Here is an 11,830-nt window from a genome sequence, read left to right on the forward strand (position 1 = left end):
ACACACACACACACACACACACACACACACACACACACACACACACACACACACACACGTGCAGATATTAGCATGAATTTCATTCAGGAAAAAAAGTTCTTATTTGTTTTATCTCAACACAGAGATACAAAAAACTTTCTCCAAATCCATCCGAAAGAGAACCCAGCAGCATTCAGGAAGAGCTTGTGGAGACTGTTCAGATCAGGTTTCAAGCTTCCTTCAAAGGTTCTTGTTCCTAAGATGCAATGCTTGTAGTAAACTATGGAAAAACACCTGTAAAATCTCAAGGCCCTGTTACACTTTACGTTACAAATTATGAAATGTTTGGAAACATATATGTTGAAGATTTTTTTTTGAAGATTTTAGACAACTTATGCCACCTTGTGAAAATAATTCCACTAAATTTACTAATAAAAGTTAGATATTTGATCAATTTGTTAGAATTACATGCCTTACAGAGGCTTCCATTTAAGTTTTAAATTCCAACATTTATTAGTAAATTTAGTGGAATTATTTTCACAAGGTGGCATAAGTTGTCTAAAACAGTGATTCTCAACCAGGGGTGCATGTACCCCTTGGGGTACGCAAGCATATTACAGGGGGTACGTGGAAAAATTTCCCAGGTGTGTAAAAAAGTAAATAAAAATAGGACTGGGATATGCAAAGCGGAAATCACAGATCTGACACAAAATGGAAACCCACATAAAACACAATCTCACAACATTTGGTCGTTTAGGTGAGTTTCTGATGTATTTTTGGAACGCTGCTGCTTCCTGCACCTGCCGTTACCTGGTTAATTTGTTTAATTACTTATTCACTTTCAAGGCAATGATTTTATCTTTATCTTTTATTTTTCTTTGAAAATAATAAAATGCCTGAGAATTAAACATTCTAGGGGATTAAATAAATAATTTTCATTTAATAATCAGCTGTTGTACATTATAGTTTTGGAGAGTCATCATTACGTTTGACAGAGGGGGTACTGGTGATATGACAAAATGGCTCAGGGGGTACACAAGTCTAAAACGGTTGGGAACCACTGGTCTAAAACATTATAGTGTGACAGGGCCTTCTCAACAGAAAATTTGWTAACATTTTTATGGTATACTACCATTGATTAATAACTTACCAGTTGTAAAAATCAGCTTTTTGAAAGACCTCAATTTAGAAAAACACTTTATTTCTGGCCAGATTAGCGAGCTAATGTCCAGTTTGAGCGAGACAAAAACCAAAGCGGATTGCTCGCTGCCATCTTAAAACAACTTTAATTTCATATTAATACTTTCTCTGCTCTCAATTTGCCATTACAGTTATTTACACAGGAAGTTGTAGGCATTTCTGAGCACACACCGCAGCAACAGCTGCTGCGGTCAAGCTAGCTTTGACTGTGCAGCCTGAATATTTCTGCCAGAATAAATGCACCAGCAGTCAGAGAAATGGTCATCATCAGAGAAAATGGATCTGAGTTTTCATAGCTTGGCAACAATCACACACAATGCCCTCAGAATAAGATTATTTTGGTTTTAAAGCAAAAGCATTTAAAAACAAGTTGAGCATTTAATTACGTAAAAATCAAGTTGATGCAATTTAGCAAGAAATCTGCATGGCTGAAAAAAATAACTGAACTCAACTTGAACTTGGTTATTGTTATATATTGTATTTAAAAAGTGCCTGAGGACATTCAAGGGCACTGTACAGCTAAAAAAAAATCATCAAACAGCAGAAAAATACAAGGTAGCAGTAAAAAAGATACAAATTTTAGATTGTTTTTCTTGTTTCTAGTTTTTCAGCAGATCAAACTTGTGATCAAAGTGTTTCGATTGTTGGATTTCCATAAACTATAATTGTTCTTTCCCATTTTCCCAGTTAAACTGATGGGTCCGATGTTTTTTTTCCCCCCAGCTGCTTCTGAAGACATGATTATGAGAAACTGCTTCATCATCAAAAGGGAGTTTCAAAAAGACTTGATAAGAATATTAACTTAGACAGAGGGTGCCTCCCTGCTTTACTATTCCAGGGGAGGAAGGTTCAGCGCTGCTGATAGTGGCATTAAAGTTGCATTTTGTTCTCCTCCTCAAACTGATAGGCAGGACAGTCACTCTTCGGCCTCTCTGAGACCTCTCCGTTCACACCCTCAGAGATGCCCAAGAAAAACACGAGCTGTAAGGGCCTCGCCATCACACTTCATGATACCGACACATCCAACACATACTCCCGTACACTGTATCTTCATCCTCTCTGTGGCAAGCAAGAAGTGATGGCTACTCTTCCACTATTACCTAGAGTTGCAGTTATGTCTGCGTGAAAGTGGAAGGAAAATGCTTCAATCAGCACATTTCCACTTGGCTGTTTCTGTCAGTTCCCAGAAATAGCTGCCATTTTTCACCAGGGTGAATAAAAAGGATTCTGGTTCATCTGGGGAATTTAAAGAATGATCAATTTATTCTTAACACACCTGACCTGTTTCACTGCTTAAAAGCTTAATGAAAAAGGCTTACAAATACTGTTACAAAGTCCAGTAAAAGTTACTGACATCAATTATTTAATGCACTAAATGCCACGTCCTTAGAGGATTTAGTTTACCAAACTGTAAACAGGGAAAAAAACATTTTTTATTACTTTGGGAAGCAAATGAGCTGCATACACTGATACATGATGCAAGACAAATATGTACCCATTTTATGTGTCTAAAACATCAAATCTCAAAAGAAAAACAAACTGGACAAATTGTGTAAGGAAAAAAAAATGAATCAACCATTAACTATATACAATAAAATCCAACATTTGATGTGTTTTCACCCTCCTGTTGCCTTTGGATCAAAATGACCAACAAGGAACGCAGGATAATGTTGAGCAGTGCATACTGGGTTAAAAACAATCTGTATAATAAGAATTCTAAACACTGTGATCATAAAACGTTAATGTAGCACTGAAGCAAAACAGTATGGATGGTAAAATTGTCTGTTAGCCACTGAAAGCATTTTCTGCAGCAATGATCCAAATGACAGAACAAAGGAGGCTCCAAATGGTTGACCAGTTGAGAAAATTATAACACTTTGAGATCTTTGTACTAAACAGAAAGAAACTAGCATTTACATTTCAAACAAAGGTCCTGCTGCTCTCAGAGTTAGCAGTTCGAGATAAGACTCTCATCCAGATACAATTTCAGCTGAGTGTCTGTAAAACTGACTGAGGTATAGCTTTTTTGTTGTTGCTTTTTCTAAGGTCAGTTTGCCATCTTGGATTGGGTTGATTATAAAACAATCAGTTGTAGGAGTGCATTCACTGATTACTCTCTGAGAATTTCATTTAAATCCATCTAGTTCATGGGATGTTTTGCAGACAGACAGACACACCCACAGTCAATTACATGATTGCACTGAAGCAAAGAAAGCAAATAAGTTATTATCTTGTAATTGTAAATGCGTGAAAAATATCTATTGGATAAACAGTTCAACAGAGTCACAATTATTGATTTCTAGCTGTTGGGAGCTCAGTTTTTGGAATAAATAAAGATAGAAAATGTTTCTGAACAAATCAAAAGGAAAAAAAATTGTATAGGTCCTCTGGACGGGTTCTTCTTTAATGAAACGTTTCGTCTCTCTTCCAAGAGACTTCTTCAGTCTGAGAGTTTCAGGCAAAATTCAGGCTTTTGAGTCCTGCCTCCAGGTGACTGATACTCACATCACATGACTATGGTTCACAGGTGACAATGATTCTGAACAAATCATTCTGGATTACTGTCCAGAAAAGTTGGACAGTATAAGTGAAATGCCAATCCGTTAGTACTGGTATCTCAGAGCACACAGATAATGTTTGTGTTGTCAGTACCTCTGTATGTCCATATACTTGTATGTGGCCATTAATTCATTTAATTGGCATTTAGAGACTCCATTTCGGAAATTTGTTCTTCACTTTCCTCAATATCCTCACAGGAGGTGCTAGATGGCACTAACGCCCTGATGGCATTTCTTGACACTGTCTTCTATTTTCACATGTCTATGATCTGTCTGCTGCTCATTCTGACCTGCAGCTTTTCTAATTTGGTGATGAGCTGTAAAGTGACCTGCCTGCCCCAGCTCAAACAGGAGTGGGATTCCAGGGATGGACGACACTGTTTATGAAACACACCCCAACCCTGTCACCCTCCCCCACACACACACACACATTGGGAGACCAAGGCACCTCTCCCAAGGGCACCCTGACACTGTCCCCTGCACTTGTCCCACTCATAAGTAAGGTGAGATGCCAGGAATAATTGATGACAATATAGATGGTGGTATCTGTCCAAGCAGGGCAGGAGACACTTTCTCAAACCTCCTGCAGAGGGGTTACTGTCCCGCCACGTCCATTAACGCTAATTGGTTTGAATTTGCTGCAGAGCTCAAACTGAGACTGACCCTCATCGTGTTTGTCAGTGGGTGATCGTGTTTTCAAGCACCAGCATTAATTAATTAGTTGTAATCTTCCCCCACTGTACGTCATAATTCAAGAATAATACATCTCATAAATTCATCATTGATTATATAAATGAATGATACTAATGATCTAAAAATTTCAGTGGACATTATCCTCCAAAACATTATTTAGTTTTCAAACGTTCTGCATACTATGTTCACTCTCCCAGTCTGCCACCTGTATCTGTATAGTTTTTTTTTTTTTTTTTTTGAGTTAAAGGGAATTGGCTGACTCTAATCCACGTCCACAGAAGAGGTTTAAAACACTCTGGTTTCATCTAATCTTCCAGCTCAGACCAAGCCGAGCTTGAAAGTCGCTTTCTCTATGATAGGAATGGACAAATAAAGGTCCCTTCCAGCTCTCCATGAAAGAAGTCTGTGTGCTCTGTGGATTAGAGCCCAGTGTTTTCCCTGTCTCTGTTTCTCAATTAGAGTCCAGTGAAAGGGGGGGGGGGGGGGGGGGGAGACTACCCTGTTTGTGTAGTATTGTAAGGATTTGAAAGTTTATACTCATTTCTTTAGTTGTCATTCTTTCTTTCTCCTTCATGGACATTCTATGAAACCGTGAAACAAGCATTTTCTCAGCTTTTCTTTGAGAAAACTCTGTTCTCTGAAATAAAGGTTCTATTAAAGTTTAATTATACAAACTGCATTTGAACTTAAAACTCGTATAAAAACTTTTTTGTTTTGTTTGTTTGTTGTTTGTTTTGAGAAAAACAGGAAGCACTAATAAAAGTGGGAGATGTGAACTTTTTGTTCAGGCACTTTCGCAGACAGCTCATGCCATGTAAACATGGGTCCTTCAGATTAGGTTTTCCTGCCAACTTTGAAAGCTCCGCTGTCTCTCTCCGATATGGTATTTTATGAGCATTTATTAAAGCGTTGTCTTCTTTTTCTGTCAAGTAGTAGAGATATATTTGTTGAAAATGTCTGTCATGGAACAACAGTCGTCTTGTTGAAATAGCTGTTGTTAGCTTGTTTCTTCGGTTAGCCGATGTAGAGATCTAATCTTTGTTGTGAAGTGTTTGCATCAGGTTAGGTTAGGTTAAGTTAGGTTAAATTAGGTTAGGTTATTATTGGTTTGATCGTCAGCGAACGTCTTTCAGATTAGATAACATTCAGTTCTGAGCAGCTGTGGTTATTAAGCTTCAGACCAGATCAGTGACTGACTTATATACTGTATTACACAACTCTGTAGTATCAAAAAACGAGACAGCTTCTCAGTTTTTGAACCAAGTACATGATCATTTATCATCTCATTTATCTCATGGCTGCAGTACTGCTAAAGTGTTGAATGAAATAAGTTTGTTGGACAATAATTCGAGCAGCAGGATGTGTTAATGTTGAATTAAGTTCAAATGTAAAACATTTAGAAGAAAACTTATCCTATTTTGTTACTTTATTTACTTTAGCCAAATGTACGACTTATAAAATATTACATTTGTAAATAATGTAATGTCTATCTGATTTACAATTAGTGAATTAATTTAGTAAATTTAGTAAAGCTTTAGTAAAGTTTTTAAAGTTATATTTTGTTGTATTACAAAATGTAACTGCTTAGATGGTATTTTGGTTCTAAAACACTGGATAGTATCATATTAAAATAATAATAATAATAATAATAATAATGCTTAATGGAGGTGGAAAGAGAAGTAAAATAATTTACTTAAGTAATGTTCAGTTACTTTGTTGAAAATTGAGTCAAAAATATGTGCACCGCACATCTTTAAAATATTTTAATTTAAACTGATCACACAGCCTCTTTAATATAACTGAACTCACTTTAATATTCAGACAGCTGCTGCTTCTATGTGACTGTTAGTAAAAGTATTAGTATTCAAACATAATTGACTATTAATTTGACATATTTTCCAATGAAATATAAATCTAAATATTAAATCCCAGCTATGGTGTTAATAATCAGCTGATATGTAAATAAATCTAGTATGCTGCAACCCTCCTGCTGTCTTTGAGTCAACGGACCCCTGAGGAGGCGTCTGGTCCTTTTTGACGCAAGGATAGTCAGGGTTAAATTCACTACCAGAGGCTGCAGGTCTAAGTCTCTCTAAGCTAACATAGGMCAGGATAACAGGATAAAGCAGCTTCTTTCTTTTAACTTGAAGCCAGCGTGTCTCATWGTCAGGAGTTTTTTCTTYACTATAACAAAAGTAAAGCCATGATGGTGGTTTAGTTGTCCATCAGTTAGCAGGTGGCRTGCTGAGAATTGCATGTCTGCTGAGGTTCGCTCAATGCTGGCAGACAAAACAACTTACTGAGCAGAGTTTGTACACAATCTCTAGGTTATTTTACCTGCAAACCTCCTCTGTGGCTCGTCATCACTTCTCACTGGATTAAATACCAGCTGACTGGTAAGGAAAAACTCAGGCCCAGTTTACATGACAGATTTTGAGTGAAATCGTAGCATTTCTGATGTGGTTTAGCCATTCATGCAGATGATAACTACTACTGTTTCCTCTGAAACYAAAATGTTTTGAATTTAGGTTTATGGATGTCTTTGGAAGCGCCCCTCAGAAGTGTGCGTGCACATTACTGACTGCTGCAATCAAAAATGTTTCTGCTCTTGAGTGAGTAGATAATCAACAGTAGTGAAGGCAGATAGCAGAGTTCTGTTTGTGCTCCTCTCCCTTTGCAACATGTGGAGCAAACCAACCTCATCCTCAGTCCAAATAAAATGTTTATCATTTAGGATGTAACTGTTTCTATACCTGAGATTGAAGTCTCTGCTGCAGGTCTCATTGAAAGTCAAAAATCACCTTGAGCCGGTGTTGCCAGATATGTCAGTTACCATTAAGGGTCAAGCCCCACTCTTTGTGTGCGTGTTTGACAACCTCCAAATCCAAGAAAGTGCACCCTTACTCAGCACATACAATAGTTTGGGTAAAGGAGATAGTATTATAGTTCATTGTTTCCTATCTGGCAACCCTGCCTGGCATGGGCACTACAGCAGATTCAACAAGCACAGCAATATCTATGTTAGTTTTTTAACGCCAGAATCAACATTAAACATTTCCAGGTTTTGTTCATGTGTAAACAGACCCCGTCACTGCAGGTATTGTGGAATATGTTCCTTTCTATTTCTGATTGTAAAATGTATATTTACATTTAGTTTTTTTTTTTTTTTAGTTTTTACTCAGTAACAGGTGGTAACTAAGTAAAATACATGAAGTAAAACATACAAAAGTACAAGTACAAATTATGCAAAATGTATATTCAATTACAGTAATGAAAGTATATGTAGTACTACTAGTAGTACTCTCCACCTCTGCCTAATAGCAATCACAGTAAAATAACTTGCTTGAATTCTCTTTTGTGTAGCGTATTTCTTTAAACAACTAAATACGATTATTCTCACTGAAGTTGCAATGACTTAATATAGCAAAGAAAAATAATTGAAAATGATTAAGTCACAGAAAAAAAAGCTTTTAATGTAAATGTAGCTAGCTAAAATTTCCACATATTTCATTTAAATGGACAGGATGGTTTTAATCATATCATTTATTTTTGGATCAACATCAGCAGCATGCTCCTTATGATGCCTTACTGGTGAACTATTTTGTGTAGTTTGTTACTTTTGCGAGGACTAGTTGAATTCAGGAATCCATTTACTTGTATAAATAGTTTCAAGTCACTCAAACTTATATTGTTCGTTGCTTAGTCTGCATGCAGTCACTAAAACTCAGCAAACATTTCTGACAGCTGCAGCTGTGGGGTGGGGGGTACTGTTTGACAAACTGTAAGCCTTGTTTTTTTTCCTGTGTACTTTATCCCCTGTTGCATCACGTCTTATCGGGATTACTACAAACTATACATTTACTTGTCTTCAGGTCTTTGCTGTATTGACGGCAAAATCCCCACATATCCAAAGGCCATCACACCCAAAACGTGTGCTGATGTATGGTGACACTTGAGCTGTCAGCCCTCTTGTGTCTCTTTGTGCTGTAGTGGCCAGGTAAATGACCTCATGGAGGAAATGGGTGATAATGTAAACAGATAAGTCTCTTGGTACCCGTTGACCACAGTCAGAACCTCCTAAATCAGGACCTTCTGACACGCTGCTCCATCAATGCCTGCTTCAGTGACACCCACAAAGCATTGAGCCCTTATCTGCTATGGACCCTGCTTAGCATTCACGCCATTCATGCGAACAATGCTACCTCTTCCCGCTCATTGGATCCGTGACTGACAGTGGGTGTTGGTGCACTTGTGTCTGACTTCAGCCTCTATCTGCCACTGGGCTGTTTGTCCAGTCCAGATACCCGCGTCCAGACACAATAAAGGGCGTGTGTCTTCCTCGCCACTTCCCATACTGTTTTTTTTTTTTTTACTGAACTTTTATAATGGACCTTGCTCTTTATTTGGCACTTTGGTTTCCTTTTCAAGAGGGCTTGTGTTAGATGGGGGGAGGCAGAAGGGCTGACTAATGTTCACCATCCACCGACCAGCCAGTGAGGTGAAAAGCACTGAAGCATCAGATAAGATTGTTGTTTTTGATGAACAACAGAATAACTAAAAGCCGAGGGATGATGTTGAGATTGAGATGTGAKTTGGCAAGAGTTTTAACTCAGATGTACCTGAAAATATAGTTGGTTTGATTGTAACTGCTTTTCTTGTAAGGCATATCTAGAGTAGGGTTGGGCAATTTTGGCAAAATAATTAATCACAATTGTGGTATTTAGCCGATAACAATTAATTTGACAATTAATGCCCTAGAGTCCCTGGACACCCTTATGTCCTAGTCACATGACCAATTTAGCAGGAAAGATTTGCTCTTTGCAAAAATTTGTTTCAAATTGTGTCAAAATTACAGACTTCAGGCTATACATCAAATTTTAAATTGTGTTGATAGATAGATAAATTACAGAACTTTTTTTTAATGTTCGTCGTATAGGAAGCAGAGAGGAGCTTTTGAACCATGTGCAATATTTTTTGGGGGGCAAAATCCACTTTAATAACCCTGCTTCACAGCGTTACTATACAGCTTCCATAATACACCCCTGTGATCAGCATATCCCCCTCTTCCCTGCTCTTATTTATGAATGGCAGAATTTGACAAGGGGGCAGTTCAGGTTTGGATGCTGATCACATGATATCAGCACTAAAAGACAGGAATGCAGGCAGGAATCCCTCCCTCAGCTCTAGCCAGAAAAACAAAAAACTTTGATGCACAATATCATAACGAACAGACTCTTCATCCCTCCCCTTTCTAGTAGTGGCGGCGATAAAGACGAGGGGAACGGGCGCTGCAGTCGAGAGGGCATGGTTGGGGGCCACAGATAGTGGCTGTGTTTGATCTGAAGGTCGCCAGCCCCTTGCTGCTGTTGAGAGATCCTTGGCGGACCAGGCTGGCTCTTATTTAATAACATGAAGGGGAAGCAGACCTTTCTCTCATAATTAGGCCTAATTACCCAGTWGGTGTGGACAGACGGCCCAAGAAGAGACAAACTGTCTTTATCCACAGACTTAGAGTCAGATTACCCAGAGCTGTCTTATCTGTTTCGGGGCCAGCAGGAGCCTCAGTCCTCCTTGCTTGCCTCTCCTGTATCCTTCTCAGGTATATTAACCAGTCAGCCTGATTTATTACGCCTGGGCCATGACACGCAGCTTTAATTAGATCTGTTCATTACTCGGTTCCAATAAATGGGAGAGCATTTTATGTGATCTTGTCAGGTTAGAAGGGTGACAGAGATTTACTGCTCTTTTTTGGCATTTGTTATCTGCAGCTCAATCGCTTCATAAAGACTTCTGATGTACACTTATTAAAACTGAGCCTAGAAATTCTGGAGTGGTTCAGTTGTTTGTTCTGTAGGATCCACTTGAAAACTTGCATCTGCCAGATTTGGGATTCAACGTGTCATGAAATGGTTTAGTTCTCAGCTGCCTCCATCTGTTGGCAAGGACAACTTTAGGGTTGTTGTGAGCGGGTTTGAGTGACACCTCGCCACCGTTTTGTTTGTTTACAGTATCTGTGACTCTTCCTGAGCCGCCTGCGTGTTTGTGTTTGGGTTTGTGGGCGACTCACTTGCAGCCACAACAACAGACCCATTGTTTGGGGGGCAGTTTCTGGGACTGAAACTGCTGACGCCTGGAAAAGAGTGGCAACGCTCCACTGAGGAAGTAGTGGCAGGGGAAAGTGGCTATTATATTCATCACTTGGTTTGGTTTTAGAGTCCTTCAGCAAACTGGTCTCCATCACCGGTCTGGGCTGTTTGTCGGTTTGTGATTGACAGCGAGCTATGCCTATCTGTAGAAAGTTTTTGCAGTTCCTGGGTTTTAGACAATGAGGACAACCAGTTTCAGGCTGCTGTATTTGTGACTCATAGCTTCACGCAGGCTTTGCTGCGAAAAGGACAATAAGGCACTCTTAATCCACCTGTTATCAGGATGAGCCTCCCCCTGTCACACACACAACTGCAGGACGGTGGCTCAGGAATGTAGCCTTACGCACCCTTTTCAGGAGGAGCAGCTTAACACATAGCCCCTCACAAAAACACTAGTGACAGTTTGTTCACTTGTTTTTTTTTTTCTTCATAAAACCTCCCCTACAAATATCTACTTACCGTAAGTTGAATGCTTGCTACAGCTAGAAATGCATGATTTGTTGTAAGCTGTATTGGGTTTTTTTTTTTTTTTTTTTGCTAAAATGCATGCATTGTGGTCCTTGCTAAATGTCTAGTGAAGCTGATGTGCTGTGTCTTTGTGTGATGCTGTGTGCGTTAATTAGGCAGGCTGGTCAGGGGTCTGTGTCTCTCCGCTTCACAGATTCACATGGACAATTTAACCACTCAGCTCCTGAAAGGAACAGCTTCTGGATGCCTCGAGCTCCAGTTTCAGAGTCTGCTGATTGCAGGGAGCAGGGGTTATGATAAGTAAAAGTGGAGCAGCAAGAGAATGGCAGCAATGTGGAGTGAGGGTGAAGTCTTGTGTGCAGATATTTGGAAAGATTTTAATCACATGCGAGGATGTTATGAACTGTAGAAACAGTGCTTTCTAGCCGTACAAGCACAAATTAGTTCTATAAGTTCTCCATATATTTACATTGGTAGATATTATTTGCATTAGGCCTTGTCTTTAAATTCAGTTTACCTAAGCTTTCAGTTTCAAACATCCAGGGATTTTTGCTCTTCTGTGGATTTTGTCTGTCTTTATTATTTGTTGTTTCCAAAAGATTTTTGATGTTTTTTTAGAGTAGGAATGAGCAATAAGTGATTTATCTTTAGTAATTAGTGGTCAGAATAAACTTTATATAGACCAGGGGTTTGCAAACTGTAGCTCCTGAAACCCTCTTTGAATATAAAGAACATGAACTAGAGTAATTTAATTTATTAATTTTAAATAGAGATTCTTTGTTAGTT

General features: G+C 38.7%; 1 protein-coding gene across 3 annotated transcripts in view; it reads left to right on the forward strand.

Annotated features, from left to right (window-relative positions):
- Nucleotides 1-5,228: 5,228 nt before the first annotated feature.
- Nucleotides 5,229-11,830, forward strand: part of gnb1l (guanine nucleotide binding protein (G protein), beta polypeptide 1-like) — a 27,812-nt gene continuing 21,210 nt past the window's right edge. The window contains exon 1 of one of the 3 annotated variants that reach the window (XM_014018638.1): nt 5,229-5,313. The gene's annotated coding sequence lies outside the window, so the exon portion shown is untranslated. Of the gene's footprint in view, nt 5,314-6,960; nt 7,043-9,729; nt 11,037-11,830 lie in introns of those variants that run through there. The other 2 variants (XM_014018640.1, XM_014018639.1) reach the window with 2 other exon arrangements.

This window comes from Austrofundulus limnaeus, unplaced genomic scaffold (genome assembly GCF_001266775.1).
Source record: "Austrofundulus limnaeus strain Quisiro unplaced genomic scaffold, Austrofundulus_limnaeus-1.0 Scaffold198, whole genome shotgun sequence".
Lineage (NCBI taxonomy): Eukaryota > Metazoa > Chordata > Actinopteri > Cyprinodontiformes > Rivulidae > Austrofundulus > Austrofundulus limnaeus.